This window comes from Silene latifolia, chromosome 7 (assembly GCF_048544455.1).
Source record: "Silene latifolia isolate original U9 population chromosome 7, ASM4854445v1, whole genome shotgun sequence".
Classification (NCBI taxonomy): domain Eukaryota; kingdom Viridiplantae; phylum Streptophyta; class Magnoliopsida; order Caryophyllales; family Caryophyllaceae; genus Silene; species Silene latifolia.
Window position 1 is genome coordinate 112,895,095 of NC_133532.1, and position 12,402 is coordinate 112,907,496.

At 40.7% G+C, this 12,402-nt stretch overlaps 1 pseudogene; it reads right to left on the reverse strand.

Moving 5' to 3' along the window:
* Positions 1 to 793: 793 nt before the first annotated feature.
* On the reverse strand, positions 794 to 4,887 carry LOC141592565 (putative calcium-transporting ATPase 13, plasma membrane-type; annotated as a pseudogene).
* Positions 4,888 to 12,402: the final 7,515 nt, after the last annotated feature.

The following is a 12,402-nucleotide window of genomic DNA, read 5'->3' on the forward strand; positions in this document are numbered from 1 at the left end:
TTACTACTTACTCTGTAGCACACTAGCACCTAAAAGCCAGGGCTTAGGAGTGAGGTCCACGAAAATGCGGCAGCGATCAAAGTTGGAGCATATTGATTTCTGATAACGACATTCCTAGTATGTCACTCGCATAGAATACAAAAGGTTCGAGCTTTCCTTGTTTTGACTTTTGAGATAGATGAACCATCTTAACCAAAACCTTAAGATGATGATTGAGGCCCAATTATTATAATTATTCCTATTACGCTCCCTCACTCAAATGTCCATTGGGCTTGAAGAGTGGTTAGTTGTGCACCGGCTCCTCCGTACCGTGTGCTGGGGTTCCACTTCGAGTTTTTGAGGGGGGTTTTGAGGTTGCCAGGATTTGAACCCGTGACCTACGGTCACACTGGCTCTCATACGATGATAGATGAACCATCTTAACCAAAACCTTAAGGTGATAATTGAGGCCCAACTATTATAATTATTCCTATTAGAGTTTGCATATGTTACTTGCATATGATTTGAACTTTTGCGGTTTTGCCCCTCATGCATTTTGGTTGAAATTTAGTATGCATGAAATTGTTGCAATAACCAGGGGGTAGCCGAGAATTTATTGCGTTATTCGGGTTTAGTACCCATCCGGTGACGCCTTTAACTTCTACCCTCGTGGCGGAGGTACGTATAATAATGTGGATCACAAGACCTACTTGTACCACAATAAGTCTAACTTAGGGCGACTTTATCCGTCTTAAGATAAATTTGTGTATCAGCTTATCTAACTATTCTTCTATGAAAATGAATTGGATTTGAATGAATGAATGAAATCAACTTGTATTATTAGTATAATAAAATCATATTTACAAATAAAAGAAGTAAAGAACTGTCAACAATAAAGAATTTGGGTTAGAACAATAATGAAAGAATGCTTACTAAATCCTCAGTCATCCTAATTTTTATTCCAGAAGCATATATACTCCCACTTGATGTACCCGAAAAATGATTTCTCCGGGACTGGTATACACTTGACAACCCAACCAATCGGCCAGGACACGGCCGCAATCCCGACACAAGCACCCCATTGTCCCCAGTTCAACCTCTCAGTGTTTGCAAATTTCTTCAGAAATTCAACCATAATCACCTGGAGTATTATAGTCGCGCTAATGATAGCTATAAACAGCTTATTCTTGGTGATTCCCTCAAAGATGTTCTTCTTCTCTAGTTTCCGGGCATTGAACTCGTTGAACACCTGGCATAACACAAAGGTGTTGAACAGCAAGGTGTCCTTCACTTTAGCCGATACATCAAATATCGCTTCACCCTTGAACTGTAAGGTCAGGAGGATGGCTATTTGGTACGCGGCTTGAGCCATAAGGTTTCTCCACATGATGTTGGTGATAAGTGGCTCGAACCTTCCAACTGGATTTTTCTGCATTAGTTCCTTGGTGGGTTTTTCCGTAGCTAGAGCCAAGGCGCCAAGGGTGTCCATGATGAGATTCACCCACAACAGCTGGACAGCTGTCAGTGGGACATCACCAGCTGATACGGCTGCTACGAAGTTGATGGTTAAAGCGGCTACATTGATCAACACCGAATCGAATGAATTTCTGGATGTTGTTATAGACGCATCTACCCCATCCTAAAACCGTTGCTACTGAAGCAAAGTTGTCGTCTAAGATGACAATGTCTGAGCTTTCTTTTGCGACTTCAGTCCCTTGGATTCCCATAGAAAGCCCTATATCAGCCTCCTTGAGAGCTGGTGCATCATTCGTGCCATCTCCTGTGACCGCCACCACATGGCCTTTCTGTTTGAGGCATTGAACCATGAGGAGCTTGTCAAAAGGGGATGATCTTGCCATGACACATATCTTTTCTACTCTCTCCATTCGTTCTTCATGGGTGTAGTTTCGGAACTCGGGGCCTTCAATGACAGCATATTTGGTATCCTGACCCTCCTTCAGGATTCCACATTCAAACGCTATTGCTCGTGCTGTGAACACGTTGTCACCCGTGATCATCTTGATGTTTACACCAAAGATTTTGGCATTCTTGGACGGCTTTCATTACCCCAGGCCTACAGGGTCCTTGATACCCACCATTCCTAGTAAGGTCAAGCCGTGTCACCGATAGTTCCCAAAATTTCCTCCTCTAAAACGACTTGTTTGTGAGCGAATGCAATGCAACGAAGACTGCTGGCCGCCATGCTTTGAATTATCTGCTCAAAAACCATCTTTTCATCAGAGGTGATCGCTTTTTGGTTTCCTGATATATCGTAGTAATGTGAGCATGATTCTAGAATCATTTCAGCCGCACCCTTCCAATGAACATTCGCTTGATCGTCTTCCTTGCTCTTAATCAAAACCCCGCTTCTTTTCTTCTCGGAATTGAAGGTTTCCACTTGAAGTATGGTACACCTCTTGGTCAGTTCCTGCACATCCATGTTCATTTCCAGCACGGCCCAGGAAAGAAGCGCCTTTTCTGTTGGACTACCGGAAAACTCATAATCCAAGCTGTCAGAAGGCCTGTACACACTACCTGTAGTGTTAAGCCCAACTCCTTCCTGAAACAAGGTGAGCAGATCATGCCCAATTTCCGAGACCGGGGTCGCTCCCACAGGATTCAGGCCTAACCAGAACTTAGTCACCTTCATCTGGTTCAATGTAAGGGTTCCTGTTTTATCAGTACAAATGGTGGTTGCAGACCCCATCGTCTCACAGGCTGACAATTTCCGAACCATGGCCTGGTCAGCCATCATTCTCTTCATGGAGTAAGCAAGCGTGAGAGTCACGGCTAATGGTAAACCCTCCGGGATTGCTACCACAACTATTGTTACCGCAGCTGCAAATATCCTGATAATCACATTGAGTATGTCATTAACACTTGTTTTGCTTCCATTGAATTCTCTTCTGCCATTTTCATCATATGTGTTTCCGGTGAAATATCGTACTAGTAACACCACTAGCACCAGGAATGCCACTACTAACCCGACTTTACCTGCAAATGAATTAGGTTTATCAAAAACTGACCTGAACCGAAACCAGAAGACCTGATAAAATATGATCGAAAACTAGCTAGACTTCTTAACCCATGTTATAACCAGGGGCCAAGCCAGAATTTTTTGTTTGGGGTAGCGAAGATCCTAAGACTATACTTATTTGAAAATTGAAAAAAAAAATGCATACAAAAATTCAAGTTACAAATTCACAACCAACAATCAAATGGACGCTATGTAATGACTTGAAATTTTCATTGTATAATTCAACTTATGGATTTTTTTTTTCGAAAATAGTTTTTCTTTTTCATTCTTTCTACGTAATGACTTATATATTTTCTTATCCTAACGCTCAACGAATTTTCATTGTATAATTCAACTTATCGATATTTTATTTTTTCGAAATTCAAGTTACAAATTAACGAATTTTCATTGTATATATTTTTTTTTTTTTTTTGCATTCTTTCTACGTAATGAAAATAACACGCCAAAATTACCAATACATAATAACCCGAACATAACCCAATCCGAATAACCCATTTGACAGGCCTAGATGCAAGACTAACATTACAAAACGCGGTTAGTTTGAAGAAAAAAATGCTGCATTCGAAACTCGCTACAAAGAGGTACGAGTTCAGAAACTGAAATCTCTTTTTTTTGCTAAATCAAAGATCTTGTAAAGCCGGTCTATTTAAAAAAAATCGCAAAAAAAATCGCCGCTTTCAGATGTTTTGATCATGAATTATGGCCAGTCAAATACGTTTTTGTTAAAAACGCGGTTACCATGTAGAAAATAAAAAAACACGAGTTTACCACGTAGAATTTCCCAAAAGAAAATGTTAAACAAACATTACCTATAGCTGAAGTAAGCTTATTGAGGCGCAATTGAAGCGGAGTTTGTTCATCGGTGGTGCCACTCACAGTGCTCATCATCTCACCCCAAGTAGTGTTCATCCCTACAGAGGTAACAACCATCCGTCCATACCCATCAGCGACCTTTGTACCCGATATCAAAAACGGGTTTTGAACCTTATTAATACCCACATGATCACTTTCACCAGTCATGCTAGATTCATCAATTTCCAAAGAATGTCCATCAATGAACAACCCATCAGCTGGAACCTGATCACCAATCTTCAAACAAACAATGTCGCCAACAACGATCCCGTATATCGAAACTTGTTGCCTTCTTCCATTCCTTATAACATCCACATTAATGTCATTGCCTTGTTTTGAGAGTTTCTCAAATTGTCTACTTTGTCTATAATTACTTAAAGACGAAACAACAATGACTAGAAAAACAGCTAAAAATATACTTCCTCCGTCATACCATCCTTCTTTCGGACCCTTTTGCTTAATTCCGAAACCAAGAGACAATGCAGCACATAGCAGTAAGATAAGAATAGTGAAATCCTTAAAAGCTTCCCATATAAAATGGAGTATACCTTGAGAAGGCGGTTTCTTATACGTATTCTTACCAAAGACTTCATGTCGGTTTTCTATATCGTCCTCATCCCCATGAATACCATCCTCAAGATTCGTCTCCAGAGACGAAGCTATGGAGTCTAGTCCTCCATAGTCGCGAAGTTGTTGTAAGTCTTTCTGCTTAATTATCTTGATGACGGTGGTTTGATCGACATTCGAGAAGGGTTTTTGTGGATCAAGGTTAAGAATTGAATAAGAAACAGTTTTGAGAAGGGTTTTATTTTTTGGTGCAAGGGAAAGAAGAGCCCTAGAACAATAGATGCTTGTAAAAGCTTTTTGCCATCTTTTGTTTGGTGTACTCATGTTTTCAGAAACACTTAGTAAAAACTCAATGCAAGCTAAGTTTGTATGTAACATGCTTGATGACACCCACCCGTATACAAAATACGTTTAGACTCGACTAAAATAGCAAATAATAAGATGTTTTGTGAGTTTTTGTTGGTCGATGGTACGATTTGTTATAATTTCACCCGTTAGTAACACCAGTCTCGAAAAATTAATGACGATTGCAAGTGCAAGTAATAAGATGTTTTGTGAGTTTTTGATGAAGATTATGGATCGGAGATACAATGCATGTATATAATATATAGTAGGGAGTAAATTGTGAGCGATTTCGATACGCCGCATGAGAAAATATTACTTAGGCGCGTACAAATTTCATGGATGTTTCTTGGAAAAACGAGGGTTATTTTCCGTTTAAAGTACAACGGATGAAGCGTGTTAGTCGACGTACGTAATGCGTGTCAGCATGGAGTGTTTTTTGGAAAATGGGAATATTAAAATTGGAAAGTGGACCCTGGCTCTTGCTTAAGGGCTTTGGGAATGACTAATAATTGAAACGCAAATTCTCCCTTGTGACGGGTATTATTCCGTCACAAACACTGTTCACATTTGTGACGGGTCAATTGTCACCATTATATGAGAAAATGTGACCATTTTTTATAGGTGACATTTTATGAACAGTACTTGAGTGGTTACATTTTATCAAAAAGTGGTCCACATTTGCCCGTCGCAAATTGTGACCGTCACAAAGAAGAATTGCTGTAATTGAAAATATGGACTGATGTAGATGGGTGGAAATTGCGAGACTATTTCTACGTAACGCTGCTACAAGAATTGTATGTTAATCCAGTATTATTCCAAGGAAAATGGGAAACTAAGGCAATATGATATTTTTCGTCTTAATTTAGGTCAACAACACATGGAAATTGGAAACTATCTACGTAGTCAAAACGTGTAAATAACCATAAAGCGTTTGTTTGTTTTGTATAGTTTTTAGGCCGAAAAGAATTTTCAATACAACTTTTAGATCTCGTTTGGTTGCCCGTTGGAATTCAACTCCACCGGAATATCGAATTCATGGGAATTAAACTCACACATGAAATTCATGTGAATTAACAAAATTCGTTTGGTTGCCGATGTAGGAATTCAATTACACCGGAGTTTGCAATTACCTAGGGGGACCTAGGTAATCCAACTCCTACATTATGGAGGAGTTGGAAACTCCTTGGAAAATGAAATGTGGCAAAAAAAGGCAACCAAACAAGTCTCAATTTTGTAATTCATGGGATTTTCCAACACCCATGATTTACAAGGGGCAACACCAAACGAGGTCTTAATAATTAATATATAACATAAAAGATAGTCATGTGAGATCTTGTTTAAATTGTCTTGTCGAATATATTATGAATATCAAATTTTTATATTTTTTAGTAATATGTAATTAAAAATAGGCGAATATAACAAAAATAATCCAACCTTTAATAAGTCTTCCCAAACTAACCCAACCTTTTAACTTAAGCAATAATAATCCATTTGTATTTTTGTTACAAAAATATCCCGAAATCTCACCTAAACAAATTTCTAGCAAATATTGATAAATGATATTTGGTAAAATAGTTTCATAAATCATTAATCTATTTTGTGATATCATATATAAAAAAATTTCATAACCAAAAAATTGGAAAAATTCTATTTTGTTATATTTTCCTTAATTTGTAAAGAAAAATTAAATAATAAAACAATTATTTAATTTTTTGAAAAGAAATAAGATAAGAGTTTAAATTAGTGGAAATACTTATAAGAGATATACTTTTAATTTTTTAAACCATATAATTTACGCCTTTGAGGATTTTGAACAGTGCTATAAATTCTTTTCAATTTTTTTTCCATGTTTTAAAGTTATTCTTAAATTATTTTTTCATTACTTTATATAATTACTTTTGGAAAATATGGTCCAGTTAATGGATTGATTGATTTATCATTTTATGAAATATAAGTTAGATGTCGGGACATTTCTGTAACATAAAAGTAAACGTTAGATTATTTTTGTTAAAATCAAAAGGTTGAGTTATTTTCGGAATACTTAACAAACGTTGGGTTATTTTTGTTAAATTTGCCTTAAAAATATGAACAAAAGAAAACAAGCATTTATATGCGTGTATAAAAGCAAACATATATAATTCATTGGAATTGAGAAAGTATATATATCTTCAATGGTCTCTTACTTCAGGCGGTCTATATCATTTGAAGTTTAATAATAAAAGTGGTCACGTTTAAGGCGTGTCTAAAGCATTCAGACAGAAAAGGCTATCTAAAATGAGAATTTGTGATAAATCGTAGATTCGACAAACAGATAGGATTATTAGAATCCGAGTATGGAATAAAAATAATAACTTATGCCATTATTTTTATCAATTTTTAAATCGAAAAAATGGTAGAGCTAGCATTAATTCATGGTGCCTAAGTGGTATGCACTAGTTTTCGGCCTAAAAAGTCCGAAAAGGCTACAAGTACACGGGGTGTACAAGGGCCTTGGTACACAGGCCAGTGAGAGCACGCCAAGTGGAGTTTGGTAGGGACCATATGAAATCTTTTTCAAATAAGTTTTTAGAGGGATAAATTTGAAAATTTTGAATTTCAAATTCAAAAAGAGACAACCTATTAATTGCTACACTTTCCAAAGATCATTAGCAATATTAATCTAATTTTTTTATACTAATCTCTATACTAATTATTTTTTGTTTCTTATATTTATTTTATGTTCTTATTTATTTTAACCTCCTTTCTCTAACTAAAAAAAATCGTTTCTCTCACTTAAAAAAATCGGATATTTTTTTCCCAAATCTAATAATCCATAAAAAAAAATCAGTATATTTTTTTTTCCCAAATCTAATAATTCCTTAAAAAAATAAGTATATTTTGTTTCCAAATCTAATAATCATATTTAATTATTAAAATCTCATACTATATTTCAATTGTATCGACACCATCATCTTTCAAATATGAGTTTTAATCAATCTTGTTCTTGCGATTCACATTGTTATCATAACTTGGTTCCAATCCGTCAACTCGTGAAGAAAAATGGACCTAACAAAGGAAGTTTTTTCTATCGTTGTCCCTTATGGAAGGTATATTTATGTTTATAGCTCAAAATAATATAATTAGTATAATATCTATGTTTATTGCTCTAATTAATTTTTAATGCATCTTTAGACTGAAGATTGTGGTTACTTCGTATGGGATGAATGCGTGGAGGTTGATCGGAACATGAACAGGTTGATTGATCTAAACAACTCTCTGGAGGATAGATTACGGCAATTGACATCGGAAAATATTAAATTGAAATCTCAGAAGTTACGTGCTACTAAATCAGAAAAGTTAGCTCGTCGGTTATTGTATTATTCATGGGTTGTATTTGTATTATTATTATCAATTTGTATTGTGATAATACTACATAAATAAGAGAAGAAGCTTTAATTTCTTATTGATTGTTGATCTAAATTTGTATTTTGACGATAGTTGTCCAATATTCGTTGTCGATCAAAAATAATTTCGGTCTCGGTTTGTTATGCTTGATTATTTAGGTGTTAAAAACTTAAAACGAATCAATTGCAAAAAGAAAAAAATTTAATTTGTAATGTGTTAACTTTGCAAATTGCAAATGACATCTACTTACTGACGACCCAAGTAAATGAATGGATGAAAATGGCCCAATTGAGGAAGTAAATGGGTCGACGAGAAAGAATGGATGAAAATGGCCCAATTGAGGAAGTAAATGGGTCGACGAAAAGTAATCGATGAAAATGGCCCAATTGAGGAAGTAATAATGAGTCTAGTTACCGAAGGCCCAAGTAAGTTAGTTGATAAATAGAATGACCCCAAATTGTTATATAAGACCTATATTTTGATTGGGCTTTTCCTCTATTGGGGCCACATTCCTAATGGTCTGGTTTTTAACATAGAAACATTGAAAAATGAATATTAATGGCCCAAGTGAATAATGGTCAGTCCTACCAAGTTAAATTGCATAATAATTTGTAGCAGCATAAGATCTCGTTGTGGCGTTTGTTACTCGCTTGGTCGTGTTCTCCTCATGTGCCGGATTTTTTTTGGATTAAAATTAGTCATCACACATTGGTAGAATTACGGGTATTTTTTTAACGAAGAACGTAAGATAGTAATTAAAAAAAATAACAGGAATTTGAAAAGGAAAATGGGTAGTTGATAATCATAGATCCATTGGAAAATATAAACCAACCTTATAAACCATATTTAACCTAACTAAAAACCAAGAAGTTCAAGTTGATCAAGCTCCAACTCAATTTTCCGGATTTCAATCACCCCTTGTTCACGATTAGCTTTCACTTCATGTATAAGAGCTTCCATATTTTCCTGCACGTCCTTCATCCCTCTACTTATTGCCCGCTGCCTTATCACCTCCGCTCGGTCTATTAGATCGGCCAACTGAGTGTCAATCTCTCGCAACCGAGCGAGTTTGTTTCTGCGATTGATAGTGTATTGTACTAATATAGGAATGAACTGCCTAACCATCCAAATTCATACGAGTTAATTAAATTAAAAATAAAACGATGGGGCATATTTCGCACCACGACGACGACGAAAGATATTGAGCAAGGTCAAAGATATCCACAAAGAAGTCAACGGCTTGGACAAAATAACCGACGCCACCGCCGGCTGTCTCTTGTGCCTCGACGGGAACAATGAGCCAGCCGAGGCACACATCCGCGAACTTATATCCAAGACCCCTCGGCGGCGAGTCAACAGGCCCGCCGGCCGCCGGGTCCCTCGGCCGAGGGGTAGATCGGTCTTTCCACCTGCTAGCCACTTGGCCACTTGGCCACTACGTGACAAAAGGTGAAAGTCTATAAATACTCCTCAACTCTCATTGAGGAGGAGATCCACAATTTAACCTAAGAATCACTATTCATCTGGTAATATCTTCCTTATCTCTCTACAATACGTACTTTGCCAAGTAACAACAACTTACCTCTCTAAGTTACTGACTTGAGCGTCGGAGTGAGTTCGCTCGGTCCAAAGCCGAGCCCTCAGTTTGTTCATCGTTTCAGGAGACCGCAAGGAGGATTCAACTAAAAACGTCATTCTACAAGCACGGGTGGTAACATATAACTGCTCTGGAATTACACCCGGAACAATTGGCGCCGTCTGTGGGGAAGAGATACTAGAAGCTAGTCACATTCATTCCCAAACAAAAACAAAAACCAAAACAAAAACCCACCCAAAGAGCTAAGAAGATGTCAAAACAACCAGAGAAGGTGTTGGTGGAAAACAAATTCTACCAAGACGACACATTCCGCAACTCAGAAATCGGGCAGTCTCCCACCGGCCGTATCACTGATACGACGAACGAGACGCCGAAGGAACAAGATATGCCGCTGCCCGCCAACCAGGTCACCATCATGGGACATGTGGTTGATGTGGCAAAACTGAAGCTACTCCTGGACCTCATTGGTAATACGTCGGCTCACCGTCACACCGACAAGAGCGGCGGAACCCGTCCGGAGACCGGGGCCTGAAGGTGACTCAAGAGACTTGAATGGAGCACGGAAGAAGCTGGCCCGACAAGACGCCGGGGAGCCCAGAGCGCTAGTGGTAGACCTTAGTCCTTCCCGCACTCGCGGGAGGACGGCGTCGCCGCGCGACGAGGCACCCCCGCAGGAGTGAAGAAGTCCGACTCACCAGAGTCGGAGAAGAAGCCCGACTCACCAGAGTCGGAGAAGAAGCCCTTCCCGCCACGGGGAGAGGAGCCGGACTAGGGATGTGAGGAGCCGATCGCCGCGTGTCGTTCGACACGTGGTCAGACAGCCCCTCAGCGCCTACGTCCTAGATACCCCGGTGCCGACTAAGCTGAAGTTGCCACCTATAGCATACAAAGGAGAAGGCGACCCAACCGACCACGTCGAGGCTTACGAATCTCACATGTCAGTATGGGAGCAACCCGATGAGGTTTGGTGCCGAGTCTTCCCAACGACACTGCATGGGATGGCGCAGAGTTGGTACAAGGGGCTACCCGACGGGTCGGTGTCTTTATTACGCCGACCTAAAGGACACGTTCCTAGCCCAATATTCCCCGCAACAAGAGGAGGGCCGTGGAGACCTCGGACCTCCCGACTATCGAATAGGAAGGAGGCGAATCTCTCCGGGTTACGTGAAGAGGTTCGACGCCAAGGTTCAGAGATTCGTGAGTCGAGCAATGAACCGGCGACCTTGCGGCGATGACAGCCTCCCGAGAGGAGATCTAAAGAATGAGCTCATCAAGTGCGGCGGCCGAGACTAGACTCGCCAGAAAATGGCCGATCAAGCCATTAAGGTGGAGGACTACCACGAACCTTGGTAGGCCCAGAGGCCGAGCACTCGTAAAGAAAAAGCCGTCGGGAGGACAACCGGATGAAAGACGCCGTGACGATAATAGGTCACGGCCGACAGTCCACCAGAAATGAGAACTCGGCGGACGCCGGGGAGTTCGGAACGAACCGCCGAAGCGGTACAATGATCACACCCCGGCCGTGTCTCCGCCGAGGTTTTCGCCCGAGCAAGAACGAGGGTCGAAGTGGGAGAGGCCTCCCGTAGCCGAGGAGTGACGATGACACGAGCCAAGATCTTGTGAGTACCACGGCCACACCGGTCACTTTACTGACAACTGTCGGCATCTGAAGAATGCCATTGAAGAACTGATCCGGAAGGGGAGCCTCGGCAAGTATGTTGCCAAAGGCCAAAAGACGATGCCGCGGTTCGTTCAGATAAGAAATCCGTCTTGAACGAATAGGAGTAATCCATGTTGTCATCCGGGGCAACGAGAACGGTGGGTCTGCTCATGGGCACAAACGGCACCTGAACGAGCTGTATCAGGCCATCAACTTTGTGCCCAACACAGCGACTCCCGCTTCCAACATCCCCGATATAACTATTGGGAAGAAGGACTACGAGGAGTCATCGCCCCTCACAAACACCCACTCGTAGTCCACTTGGACATAGCCAACCACCTGGTGAAGAGGTGCCCGATTGACACGGCGCCTACACAAACATTATGTACAAATGAATGCTTTCTCAACCTCGGTCCGAAGGTTGAAAACTTGAGCCCCCGCACCAACCCGTTGTACAGACTTTTTCTGAGCCGGCTGTACCCCGGGTCAATCAGTGCTGCCGAGGTTCGGCGAGGGAAGTGCGGCCAAGAACGTTATGTCTGAGTTCGTGGTCATCGACGGCTCGTCCGCCTACAACGTTCTCATAGGCCGAGTCACCCTGAGCGAGGCCGATGCAGTAATGTCCATCCGGGCTCTGACATTGATGTATGTCTCGGACCGGGGGGAAGCGCATAAGCTCATCTCAAAGAACGAAAAGGACGAAGTGGTCAATGTCCAAGTGTCCGCCAGAGGGTGCAATATGCAATCCTTCAAAGTGGCGAAGAAGTCAGAAAAGGGGAAGAGCCCATCCTTGCAACAGGAGGGCGAGCGCATGGATACCATCGTCGGCATGGTCGAGGGAGCGGAGACCGAAGAGGTAGAGATTGACCCAGGCCGCACCGTAACTATCGGTGTTAACCTGGAGCCAAAATTCAGAGCCGCACTCCTAGATCTGTTGAGAAAGAACAAGGACGTCTTCGCCTACTCAGCGGCCGAGATGCC